This window comes from Dasypus novemcinctus, chromosome X (assembly GCF_030445035.2).
Source record: "Dasypus novemcinctus isolate mDasNov1 chromosome X, mDasNov1.1.hap2, whole genome shotgun sequence".
Lineage (NCBI taxonomy): Eukaryota > Metazoa > Chordata > Mammalia > Cingulata > Dasypodidae > Dasypus > Dasypus novemcinctus.
The window spans coordinates 109,917,970-109,932,349 of record NC_080704.1 but is presented as its reverse complement, the minus strand read 5'-3'; positions in this window follow the sequence as shown (position 1 = coordinate 109,932,349).

The window sequence follows — 14,380 nt, the reverse complement described above, 5'->3', positions numbered from 1 at the left end:
AGCTTTCAGTCTTTCACCATTGAGTAAAATGTTAGCTGTCGGTTTTTCATATGTAGACTTTATCATGTTGAGAAAGTTTCCTCTTTTCCTATCATTTGTAGCGTTTTTATCAAGAATGGATGCTGTATTTTGTCAAATTCCCTTTTTTTGCATCTATTGAGATGATCATGTGATTTTTTTTCTTTGATTTATTAATGTAATGCATTACATTGATTTTCTTGTGTTTAACCACCATTGTGTGCCTGGTATAAAACCCAGTTGATCATGATGAGTAATTCTTAAAATGCATTGTTGGATTTGATTAGTGAGTATTTTGCTGAGGAATTTTGCATCTATATTCACTGGGGAAATAGGTATTTAATTTTCTTTTTTCATAGTAATTTACCTGGCTTTGGTCATAGGGTGATATTGACTTCATAGAATGAGTTTGGTAGTGTTCCTTCCTGCTCAATTTTTTGAAGAGTTAGAGTAAGATTCATATTTAATCTTCTCTGAATGCATGGTAGAATTCAGTTGTGCAGCCATCTGGCCCTGGGCTTTTTATTTGGGGGATTTTGATTACTGTTTCAATCTCTTCACTTGTGATTGGTTTGTTGAGGTCTTCTATTTCTTCTAGGGTTAATGTAAGTTACTTTGTATGTTCCTAGCAATTTTTCCAATTCATCTACATTGTCTAGTTTGTTGGTATATAGTTGTTTATAGTATTTGCTTATGATCTATTTTATTACTTGTAGCCCCTCCCACACCTTCCCACATGAACCACATCCTTCATTAGTGTGGTACATTTATTACAATTGATGAGCACATATTGGAGCGTTACTACTAAGTGTTGATTACAGTTTACACTGTAGTTTAAACTCTCTCTTGCACAATTTTGTAGGTTATGACAAGGTATATAATGGCCTGTATCTGTCATTGCAACATCATTCAGGACAATTCCAATGTCCCAAAAATGCCCCCATATTACACCTATTTTTCTCCTCTCCCTCCCCTCGGAATCTCCAGTGGCCACTGCCTCCACATCAATGGTAAAAGTTCTTCCATTGCTAGAATTACAATGTCTAAAGTAGAACAACAATATGTCTACTCTAGTCCATTGTTCATTCCCCAATCCTGAGGATTCTGGGATGGTGATGCCCACTTTGTCTCTAATTGAAAGGGGGCTTAGATCCCATGGGACAGATGGATGGGGCTATCTTGCTTTGCAGTTGTAGACTCTCTCTGTTCCTTGGGATGGTCATTGTCCATCATCATTTCCATGTTAGTTGTCCTAGGTGAGCTGAATGAACTAGAGAGAAGATATTGCAACTCTGTTGAGATTCAGGGCCCAACTGGAACATGGAAAACCAAAGATTTAGGTCCCTTGGACATAAACCTATCAACCTACTAACTATAGGTTCAAATAGAAGGAATAGAAGAGCCATGTGTAGGGAAACCCACAACTGAGTCCAACTCTATCACAATGGAGAGCATAAATTCCAAAGTAGGGTCCACTGGCAGGGCACCAAACTCCGGAGCTGTCAGCCCTGCCTATAGTATCTGCTTGTCTCCAGAGCCCTCAGGAGACCTGCTATTTGAGGCAATATTTACTGCAGCAGTCAATGGCTTTATTTATTTGCATCATTTCATTTTTTTGTCAGTCTAGGTAAGGGTTCATCAATTTTTTTAATCTTCCCAAAGAACCAACTTTTTGTTCTGTTAATTCTCTCTAATGGCTTTTTGTTGTTCTCAATTTCATTTATTTCTGTTCTTATCTATGTTATTTCATTCTTTCTGCTTGCTCTGGGAATAGTAGCTGTTCTTTGAGTAGTTCCTCCAGCTGTGTAGTTCAATCATTGATTTTAGCTCTTTCTTCTTTTTTAATGTACGCATTGAGGGCTATAAATTTCCCTCTTAGCACTGCTATCTCTGCATCTTATAGGTTATGATATGTTGTGTTCTCATTTTCATTCATCTAGAGATATTTATTGATGTCAATTGCAGTTTCTTCTTTGACCCATTGATATTTAATACCGTGTTGTTTAATCGCCATATATTTGTGAATTTTACCTTTTTCTGCCTGTTGTTGACTTCCAGCTATATTCCATTATGATCAGAGAAAGTGCTTAGTATAACTTTGATCTGCTTAAATTTATTTGAGATCTGCTTTGTGACTCAACATATGGTCTATCCTGCAGAAAGATCCATAAACACTTGAGAAGAAAATGTATCCTGCTGTTTTGGATTGCAATGTTCTGTAGATGTCTATTAGGTTTAGCTCATTTATCATATTATTCAAGTTATTACTTTATTGATCCTCTGCACAGATGTTTGATGCAATGATAGATTGGGGTATTAAAGTCTCCAACTATTATTTTAGAGACATCTCTTTTTCCCTTCAGTTTTGCCAGTGTTTGCCTCATGTTATTTGAGGCATCTTGGTTAGGTGCATATACATTTATGATTGTTATTTCTTCCTAGTTAATTGCCCCTTTTATTAGTATATAATGACCTTTCTTGTCTCTAATAATAGCTTTGCTTCAAAAGTCTATTTTATCTGATATAATAAGTATAGCTACTCCAGCTCTTTATGGTTACTGTATGTGTGGAATATCTTTTTCCAGCCTTTCACTTTCAGTCTATTTGTATCCTTTAGTCTAAGGTGAGTCTCTTGTAGACAGTATATAGATGGCTTATATTTTCCTATGTATTCTGCCAGTCTATGTCTTTTGGTTGGGGAGTTTTAATCCATTAACATTCAATGTTATTACTGTAAAGGAAGTTCCTACTTTGCCTATTTTGTCCTTTGGGTTTTATCTGCTGTATGTTATTTTCACTACACTTTTTACACTTTTAGTTACTTTTGCTCTTATAATCTTCATTTCTAGAATTACTTCCAAGCCTCTCTCTCCTGTCGTTTCTCTTCAGGCTATAGCATATCCTTTAGTATTTCCTGCCAAACTGGTCTTTTGGTTAGAAACTCTCTCATTTTCTGTTTATTTGTGAATTTTATCAACTTGTCCTCATTTTTAAAAGACAATCTTGCCACATATAAGATTCTTAGCTGGAAATGTTTCTCTTTAGTATATTAAATATATCATACCACTGCTTTCTTGCCTTTATGATTTCTGATGAGACATCAGTACTTAATTGTATTGGGCATCTCTTGTATGTAATGAATCACTTGTCTTTTGTTGTTTTCAGTATTCTCAGTTTTGGTCATTTGGTATTAAGTTCAGTATGTGTCTCAGAGTAAGTCTGTATTTATTTTGATGGGACTAGATTGTGCTTCTTGGAAATGGCTATCTATGTCTTTCAGAAGGGTTGGCAAATTTTCTACCATTATTTCTTCAAATATTCCTCTTTCCCTTTATCCCTTCTCTTCTCCTTCTGGGACACCCATGGGATGTATGTTTGCATGTTTTTTGCCATCATTTAGTTCCCTGAGACTCAGCTCAATATTTTCTATTCATTTATTCTTCTGTTCTTTTGTATGTTCACTTTCAGAGGCCTTCTTTTCAAGTTCGCTGATCCTTTCTTCACCCTCTTCAAAACTGCTGTAATATGCCTCCAGTGTACTTTTAATTTCATTTATTGCACCTTTCATTCCTATAAGATACACTATTTTTCTATGTAGGCTTTCAAATTCTTCGTTGTGCTCACCCAGTGCCTTCTTAATACCCTTAATCTCTGTAACCATCTCATTGGATTTATTAAGGAGAGTTGTTTGCCTATCTATGATTAGTTGTCTCAACTCTTTTATGTCATCTGGAGTCTTAGTTTGTTCCTTCAACAGAGCCATATCTTCCTGTTTCTTGGTATGGATTGTAATTTTTTTTTGTTGGTGTCTTGGCATCTGATTTACTAGGTGTATTTATTTTCTGTTTATTCTGGGTCTTTCTATTTGATTGGCTTTGTGCTGCAGCACCTTAATTTGTAACTTTATAATGTGTCTTGCTTAGCAAATCTGAATAATTTTCATTTCATTTTCATCTGTTTTTTTGCCCTTTCTCCTTTTCTGCTTTCAGAATAGGAGCCAAGGATGTGGTTGGTACTGTAAGCCTTGAAGGCTGAAGCTCTATGCATTGCTCCCGGAACCAATGAAGCTTTTCTTACCTTTCTCCCCTGTCAGAAGTAGGGACAGAGCTGCAGCTGTGCACAGTAATCTAAGCTGTGCATGGCAAGACCATCTATAGTTGTCTGGAGAGACTGATGAGGTTCCATGTACCTTCTTTCCCAGTCTGGCAAGCATGGAGCTACCGGTGTGGACAGAAAACTTAGCTGTGCAGGTCAAAAGAGACCACAGTTGCCCAGGTAGATTGATGAAGCCATTGACCCTCTCCTTCCTTGCCAGGGGGAGAGATGGAGCCACAGTTGTGCACAACAATCTTGTCCAAGTGGGCTGAATGTGACTGCAGTTTCCTGGAGAGGCTGAGGGCACACTGCCCCTCCTCCTTCCTGTCAGGATAGGGGATAGAGCCACAAGATTCCCAACAATCTAATCCATGTAGGCTGAAAGCAGCTGCAATTTCACAGAAAGGGTGAGGGAGCACTATCCCTCCTCCTGCTCTGTCAGGGCTGGGGATGGAGCCACAGATGTGTCTAATAGTCTAGCTTTTGTAGGCTAAAAGCAGCTGCAGTTGTCCAGATAGGCAGAGGGAGCACTGTTTTTCCTCGGCCCTGTCAAGGGCAAGGATGGAGCCACAGATATGTCCACCATTCTAGTCCATGTGGGTCGAAAGTAGTTGCAGTTGCCTGGAAAGAATGTAGGAGCTCTGTCCCTGTTGACCTGGTAAGGGCATGGATGGAGCCACAGGATTGCCCAACAATCTAGTCTGTGTGGTCCAAAAGTGGCTGCAGTTGCCTGGAGAGGTTGAGGAAACACCACCCCCTCTTGTCTTATTGGGGGTGTAGATGTAGCCATAGGTTTCCCCAACAATCTAATCCTTGTGGATTGAAAGCATCTGCAGTTGCCCAGAGATTTTGAAGAAACATCCCCTCCTCTTGTCTTGTCAGAGGTGGGGATAGAGCCACCAATATCCAACAATACAGTCCATGCATGCTGAAAATGCCTGCAGTTGCCCAGAGAAACTGGTGCAGTTCCCCTCAGCTTCCTCCCTGCTGGCCTGCCATCTAACCTGGGTGGGAAGAAGCCAGTCTCTACTGTCACTGTGATTTTCAACCAATCCCACTTCTCATGCTGGAGGTGGAGTTAAAATGGGGCCTACCAGCCTCTTTCCAACTTGGACAGGTACAAACTTTAGCTGTTCATAAGATTGGACTTAAACCAACCAAATTTACTAATCAGTAGCTGAAGTTGGTGCCCGACCATGTCTTCCTCCCCCATTTTCTGGGATATGGAGCTTCCAATTCCAGCCAAGGAATAGCTACTGGGGAGTATTGTGCTGCCAGGAGGGAATGGGCACTGGCCTCCATGGTGTGGAGTGCTCTACTCATGAATATTTACTGCAGATGGGCAGTCTCCTCCTATTCTTTCAAGGTTGTTGAAAGATGCTCTTCTGGTCTCTTGGACCCCAAACAGGTGATTTAGGTAGCTCTGCACTGTAGGATGAGCTGATTCTTGGAGCTGCTTGCACTGTCACCCTCTTGACCCTTTTTCCAAATTGTTTTCCTGTAGAGTTCTCCTTACACACACACACACCCTCACCAGAACATCAAATCTGGATGCTGGTGATTGCATTCCTGTGATGTTATTTAAGATTTTTAGTTCAGATTCAAGTTCCATTTCTTTTCGGCAAAAATACTTCATAGGTACTGTTCTGTTTTTCTGTCAGGATACAAATAATTACTGAGTATAACCTTTTGTAATGTTAACAGACATTGCCTTCATCCATTAATTCATTTATTAGGGGTTGTAAAATTCCATCATTCTCTCTTAATTTATTAGCTGAAAAAACATATAAACATTGTGATGGAGTTGGACTCAGTTGTGGCCTCTCTACACATGCCTCTTCTGTCACTTTTACTGAAACTGTGATTGGTTTGGGGGTTTGTGTATGATCAGGAGACTTGAATCTCTGCACTGTCCATGTGCCAGCTGGGCCCTGAGCCTCAGCAGAGTTGAAACACCTACTCTCCAGTTCATTGGATGTACCCAGGTCAGCTGATGGGGAGGTGAGAATGGTCAACCACCACAACAGGGAATTGAGAGTGTCTACAACTGCAAGCAGGAGAATTGCATCCATCAGTCATGTGGAATCTAACCCACCTCTCAATTTACAAGTGGAGTGGACATCACCATCCCAGGATCCACAAGATGGAGGAATATAATATGGATTGAAGGGGACTTGCTGTATTCTACTATAGAACTGTTGTGACTCTAGCAATTGAAGTAATTGTATCATTGATGTGGAGACGGTGGCTACAGGAGTTGCTGAGGGCAGGGAGAGAGAGGAAGAGTTGTGATATGGGGCATTCTTGGGACTTGGAGTTGTCCTGAATGATATTGTAGGGTCAGATGCAGGGCATTGTTTATCCTGCCATAACCCACTGGATTGACTGAGGGAGAGTGTGAACTACAAAGTAAACTATGGTCCATGCGGTATGACAGTGCTTCAGGGTGTATTCACCAAATGCAATGAATGTGTCTTACTAATGAAAGGGAATGTTGATGTGGAAGGAGCGGAGGTGGGGTGGGGAGTGGGGCATATGGGAACCTCATGTTTTTTAATGTAACGTTTTGTGTGATCTATTTATCTATTTTTAAAAAAGCATAAAAACATTTTCCTTACCAACTATTTGGTAACACTAAGGAGCAGTTAGTATAAAAAAGGTGTATCATTCAAGGTTATCTATGGAAACAGAATTGACAGGAGATATATGTATATTATAAGATTTTTATAAGAATTGGCTCACATGACTGTAGGGATGGGGAAGTCCAAATTCCATAGGACACGTGGCAAGCTGGTAAGTCTGATAAAGGTTTTTTTGTTTTGTTTTTTTTCATTTATGTTTATTTTTTTTATTGACTTTGTAATAATATTACATTAAAAAAATATATATATGAGGTCCCATTGAACCCTACCACCCCAACCCCACCTCTCCCCCCCCCCCCAGCAACACTCCCTCCCATCATCATGACACATCCATTGCATTTGGCAAGTACATCTCTGGGCACACCCGCACCCCATGGTCAACGGTCCACACCATGGTCCACACTCTCCCCCGTTCCATCCAGTGGGCCCTGTGAGGATTTACAATGTCCGGTGATTGCCCCTGAAGCACCATCCAGGGCAGCTCATGAATTCCCCAAGAGAAGCTGGCTGGCTGAAGTAGAGATGGAAATTCTCCCTTCTGACTGCTGATACTATCTCTTCTCCTTTTAAGTTCTTCAGCAGATTGGATGAGACTTCTCTCATTGTTGAAGGCAATCTCCTCAGTTGAGTTTAGATGTAATCAGTCATAGATGCAATGAATTTACTGAAGATTTAAAGCGATGAAATAGCCTCACAGTAACAATCAGTCCAATACTTGCTTGACAAAACAACTGGACTCCATAACCTGGCCAAGTTGACATATGAGTGTAACCATCAAATTGATAAATTAACCCTTGTCAATTTGGTATCCATACACATCTCCTTAAACCATACTAAATCTCTAAACAAAAACAATAACAGTCATATTTTCACCTAAAAATACTCAAATGTCCTGTGTACAACTGGAAATGAACTAACTCTCCCTAGAAGAGGATGCAAATCCTTGGATAATGTTCACTCTTAAGCCTGATATCCTATAACTTAAATACTGTGACATGAAGTTAATAAAACTTATGTCATATGATAATGGAATAATATAAGAAAGAAAATAAATATATTTTGTCTATATATATATACAAACATAAAAAAACAAGGAAGAAATATTCATAACCATTATAGTCCTCATTTCTGTAGCTGGTCACATGGTTGTATCTCACATGTATAAACACCTTCTTCCCTTTGCACTCAGCAAGCATCTCAGCTGTCCAGGTTTTATGCCTGGTAGGGTGTAGTAGTTTGATATTATTGATGAATTCCAAAAAGAAATATTGTATTACATTTGTAAACTGATCTTTTCCTCTGGGCATATTAGATTATATTGAATTCAGAGGTTTACTTGATTAAATAATCAGGTAAACTTCTTGTGCCAGTAGGGCATTGAGTCCCCTTGGTGGGTGGGTACTCACAGATAAAAGACATGGCAAAGGACAGGGTTGGAGAGTTTTTGATGTTGGAGTTTTGATGTTGGAGTTTGATGCTGAAGCCTTAAGCTGGAGCTTCGGGCAGTAAGCTCACAGAGGAAACAGAAGCAAGACCCTGGAAGAGAGGAACCCAGGAAGCCTGAACCCTGTCAGATGTTGGCAGTCATCTTACTCCAACATGTGAAAATAGACTTTGGTGAGGGAAGTAACTTACACTTTATAGCCTGGTATCTGTAAGTTCCTACCCCAAATAAATACCCTTTATAAAAACCAACCAATTTCTGGCATTTTGCATTAGCACCCATTTGGCTGACTAATACATAAGGTGACCCAGACCTTCATTCCTGAAGTTTCCGGGTCATTAGTAGTCCTAAATGGATTGGATTCTTTCAGTTTTCCATTGATTTTAATCACTGGACATGGTAATACTAAGAAATGCCCTAGGGGATCTCCTGTATTGCAAGCAAACTCTTCTTTACCTTCAATGTGTAAAGAATCAATCACCCCAACCAGGACAGTAATTCCTTTCTTTGCCTGTTGATTTAGAAGCATGAGGAGCCCAAAGTGGCCAGGTGACAGTCTTAACTTCCAGTCCAATGGAATTATTGTTGTGTTCCCTGGTGGAAGTGCTCCTCCTTCTGGAAACTAAGTTCCATAGACCAGCAGAGCTTAAGGTTGTAGGCACAGGAAACAAAATTTTTTATAGGGGATCACCAGGGGTAATAGTGAATGGTGCCACTCCCATTTTCATCCCCTTGAGTCCTTTGAATCCTGGCTCTGTGAGAAATAGCACCATAGAGTGGATGCTGATTTAGAGCACATACAGCATCTGTATGGCTCTGTGAGAAATAGCACCATAGAGTGGATGCTGATTTAGAGCACATACAGCATCCTGGAGAACATTGCCCCAGCCCTGCAATGTATTGCCACCCAGTTGGTACCATAATTGAGTCTTTAAAAGGCCATTCCATAATTATCCATCATTCTATCAAGCCACCTGCTTCCGAATGATGGGGAACATGGTAAGGACAGTGAATTCCACAAACATGTGCCCATTCCTATACTTAATTTGGTGGATTTCTTGATTGGAAGCAATGATGTACAGACATGACATGGATAAAGCATTCTGTAAGTCCACAGATGGTAGATTTGACAGAAGCACTGTGTGCAGGGAAGGCAAACCCATATCTGGAGTATGTATCTATTCCAGTTAGAGCAAAATGCTTCCCCTTCCATGATGGAAGTGGTCCAATGTAATAAACACGCCACCAGGTATCAGGCTAATTACCTCATAGAATGGTGCCATATTGGGAGCTGCATGTTGGTCTCTGCTAGCAGATTGGGCACTCAGCAGTGGCTGTAACCAGGTCAGCCTTGTTGAGTGGAAGTCCGTGTTACTGAGACATTACATAACCTCCACCCCTATCACCATGGCCACTTTGTTCATGAGCTCTTTGGGCAATGACAGGAGTGGCTGGGGAAAGGCTGACGTATCCATAGACAAGTCAACCTATCCTATCCACTTGATTATTGAAATCTTCTGCTGAAGTCACCTTCTGGTGAGCATTCATGTGGGACACAAATATCCTCATGTTTTCTGCCCACTCAGAAAGGTATATCTACCTACCTCTCCTCTAGACTTCTTTGTCACCAATTTTCCAATCATGTTTCACCAAAGTCCCTGACAATCCAGTCAAACCACTGGTGACAGTCTGTGAATCATTATATGAACAGAACTCTGAGCATTTCTCCTTCCAGTCAAAATGAACAACCAAGTGCACTGCTCAAAGTTCCACCCACTGGGAGGACTCCCCTTCACCAGTCCCTTTAGGGCTGTCCCAGAAAGGGGTTATAGTGCTGCAGCTGTCCATTTTCAGGTGGTACCTGTATGTCATGTAGAAACCAGTCACAAGTTTTCACTTCCTCTGTCAACTTATCATAAGGAACTCCCCAAGAAGCCACAGCTGTGGACTGTAAAAGAGAAGGTAATGTGGCAGAAATGGGGGCCATGGGCATTTGGGCCCCTTCCTCATGTAGCTTACTTATGTCTTCAGGGCCTCCTCGAGCCCTATGTCGTGTATATACCATTTCCACTCCATTATGGAGTACTGCTATGCACACCCAACTTTATGGTTTTGTGGGTCAGACAATACCCAGTTCATGATAGGCAACTCAGGTCTCATTGTGACTTGGTGGCCCATGGTTAAGCATTCAGTCCTACTAAGGCCCAGTAACAGGCTAAAAGCTGTTTTTCAAAAGGAAAGTAGTTATCTGCCAAGGATGGCAGGTCTTTGCTTCAAAATCCTGTAAGTCTGCACTGTGTGTCACTTATAGGGGCCTTCCAAAGGCTTTAGACAACAACTCTATTTGCCATGGACACTTCCAGCACCCTTGGATCTGCTGGATCAGTGGGCCAAGTGACAGAGCAACTTGAATAGCAGCCTGAACCTGTTTGTAAAGCCTCCTCTTGTTCTGGTACCCACTCAAAACTAACAGCTTTTCAGGTCATTTCGTAAATGGGTTGTCCCCAAAATCAGAATGAGAACTGTGTTGTCCCCAAAACCAGAAGAGGCCAACTAGGCATTGCACCTCATTTTTGGTTGCCAGAAGAGCCAGATGCAACACCTTATCCTTCACCTTTGAAGGGATATCTCAACATGCTGGAAATGTTGAAATTTTACTGCAGCAGTAGGACTGTGAATTTTTTTTGGATTTCTCTTCCAACAAGTTGATATATCTCTGAGGTAGGACAGTGATGGTGTATTGCTAGCCTTGCCAACTGAAAACAACTGTTTCTGGTGGTCTTTACTAACAGAAATTGAGAAAAAATATAAGCATTCAATAGCTGTATACCAAGTACCAGGGGATGTGCTGATTTGCTCAAGTGATACCACATCTGGAACAGCAGCTACCATTGGAATCACTGCATGGTTATGTTTACAATATTCCACTGTCATCCTCCTTGCTTTCTGCACAGGTCAAATAGGATAATTGAAAGGGGATCTGGTGAGAATATTGGACATTTCTTGCCATAGCCCTAGAATCAACTATTTCTCTAAGGAAGCCTGGTTCCTTTCAGTGGGAAAAGGTGTTTAGAGTCTCAATCTGTGCTCTAGAGGTGTTCTTTGGCACTGGGTTTTTCATTGTTTCTAAGAATTTTCAGTGGCCAGAGCTAGAAAATATGTGTGTTTTGAAGATAAAACTGAGTTCACTTGAAAACATTATGCTGAGTTAAATAAGCAAACATAAGGAAAATATATGACTTCACTTAAATGAAATATCTAAAAATAGCAAATTCATAGAGACAGGAAGTAGTTTAGAAGTTATCAAGGGATGGGAGGAAGGAGGAAGGGGGAGTTGTTGCTTCATGGGTATAGTGTTTGTAAATTTTGGAGATTAAAAAAAAAGTAGTGTGCCTGAAAATTTTCATTGCCCCATTATTTAAATAGAAAAAAAACCTGAGTGCCTACTGATGATTTCAATATTTGCATGATCTTAAGGGATCTTTCCTTCAGGCTATGGAAAAACTTTCAAAGTATCCCTATTTCATAAGATTATCCACGTCTCAAGTGATAAAAATAATGTGTCACCAGAAATAGTGACTTGCTTTTAGACAAAGGTGGATAAATATTTACAACTCTTACTTTTCAATTTCCTTTTTATATGCCTATGTCTACCACATTTTTTAAATTAAAAAATGAGATTGTCTGATAATTATTATTGTACATATTGGGACAACAGAACAAAATGTTGGAAATCAAAAGCATCTGGAAAATACTCATAGAGTTGCCATATAAATACTCTAGGTCAAGGATGGCAAACACATTGCCTCATCCATGGCAAACAGCACTAACTCTTTCCTACTGTAGTAATTTGATATGGTTATGAGTTCCAAACATAGATATTGGATTATGTTTGTAATCTGTTCCATTCCTGGGCATGATTAAGTTATGATTAGGGCTTTGATTGGGCCCTGTCACTAGGGCATTTAGTCCCCATCCCTTGGTGGGTGGGGACTCAAAGATAAAAGGCATGGCAAAGGACAGAGTTGAGGGCTTTTGATGTTGGAGTTTGATACTGAAGCCTTAAGCTGGAGCCCCAGGAGGTAAGCTCACAAAGGAAAGAGAAGCAAGCCCCAGGAAGAGAGGAACCCTGAGCCCAGGAAGAAGCAAGCCCTAGGAAGAGAGGAACCCTGAACTCAGAAGAGAAGACCCTAGAAGGGAGTAATCCAGGAAGCCTGAACCCTCGCAGACATCGGCAGGCATCTTGCTCCAACATGTGAAAATAGACTTTGGTGTGGGAAGTAACTTATGCTTTTTGGCCTGGTATCTGAAGCTCCTACCCCAAATAAATACCATTTATAAAAACCATCCAATTTTTGGTAGTTTGCATCAGCACCCCTTTGGCTGACAAATATACCTACTAAGCCAAATGCACCTTGGAATTCTTCATAGCACCATTCTCCAAGAAGCCACTACAAATCAATATGAATTGCCATAAAAATGACATTTATCACCATTGATGTTCAAGACAAACCAGGGTCCTTCTATTGCCACATAATAACTTTGTACAATTAGTTAAGATAGCTATTAACAATTTTGGTTCTGAGGTCTGCTAGTCCTGTTAATAGGTGTTCCATAAAATAAAAGAAATTTGTGGTCACAGAAGTTTAGGAAACGTTTGTTTAAAAAAGTAAATAAAGCAGTTTTCTTTACTGCAGGACTCCAAGCGCCTCTAATGTGCTAATATGCATTGTGACTCTCTGGGAAGGCAATTGACATGCTTATAAATGTATTAAACTATGGAACACTTGTTCATAAGAATCTTGTGAATGCTGGACAAAGCTTTTCTTTTATATTAATTACATTCCAATTATGTCTTCTTAAAGCCCAGGTCAATATATTTCAAAATGACTCTGAATTGGGCACTTTGGGAGATAATTTTGTTCATTGACTGTTGAACTTGCATGTGTGTCTCTCTCAGAAGATATCTTTATTTCTAGTATTTTAAGGCAATCTTGGTGTAGGTAAAGTTTCTTATCTACTAACCACATTATGATTCTATTTTCTGGAGAAAAGTGTACATGTGTATGTAACTGTGTTTCAAAGATAAAATTCTATTGTTTCAATGTGTGTGAAGCATGCCATAGTCTGATATACTGATGTGGGCTATGGGTGGGAAGCTCTTTGTCTCTTCAGAGCTAACCTAAGCTATCTGACCTGTGGGTGTGAAACGGTAAGAGGCTGCAGTCCTGCCCTTGATCACCATGGCAATGACTCCAGTCCCAGGAAACAGTTTAACAATGTAAGGTCTATAAACTTTAAGTATTCAGGAGAAATACAAACCAAATATGCTAAAAGCTTATCTAAAATGTCTGAAGTCTATGCTAAAAGCTTATCTAAGATGTGGAAGATATATATGCTAATTCAAGACTATTGAGAACTGAAACAAAAGGACCGGTTAACCTTTCCTCTCTGTATAAAAGAAACTGAAGAGTCTTGTTCCAGGCTGGGATTTGCAACAGGAAGCTCCCGAGTTGGGCCGACCGTCAATAAACCATTTTTCCTTCTCAAAATCATTCCTGAGACCTGGCCTCTCTATACGCAAATAATTGAACCTCTCTCAAATTCTACAATACCTCAATGATGGATCTTTTGGAATAGACTCATCTGAGATCCACAAAATCACCCAGAGCTGTTACTTTGAAACTTTATGCTATTCTTTCATAACAATAGTCATGTTGCTGCTATTGCCAGAACATGGTAGTTGCTTTTATTTTATTTTTTTTTAAGATTTATTATTTATTTTTTTCTCTCCCCTTCCCCCCACCCCATTTGTCTGCTCTCTGTGTCCATTCACTGTGTGTTCTTCTGTGTCTGCTTGTATTCTTGTCAGTGGCACGGGGAATTTGCGTCTCTTTTCCGTTGCATCTTCTTGCTGCATCAGCTCTCTGTGTGTGCGGCACCACTCCTGGGCAGGCTGCGCTTTTTTCAGGCAGGGCGGCTCTCCTTATGGGGCACACTCCTTGTGCGTGGGGCTCCCCTATGCGGGGGACACCCCTGCATGGCACAGCACTCCTTGCGCGTATCAGCACTGCGTATGGGTCAGCTCACCACATGTGTCAGGAGGCCCTGGGTTTGAACCCTGGACCTCCCATGTGGTAGGTGGACACTCTATCCATTGAGCCAAATGCTTTTAATATAG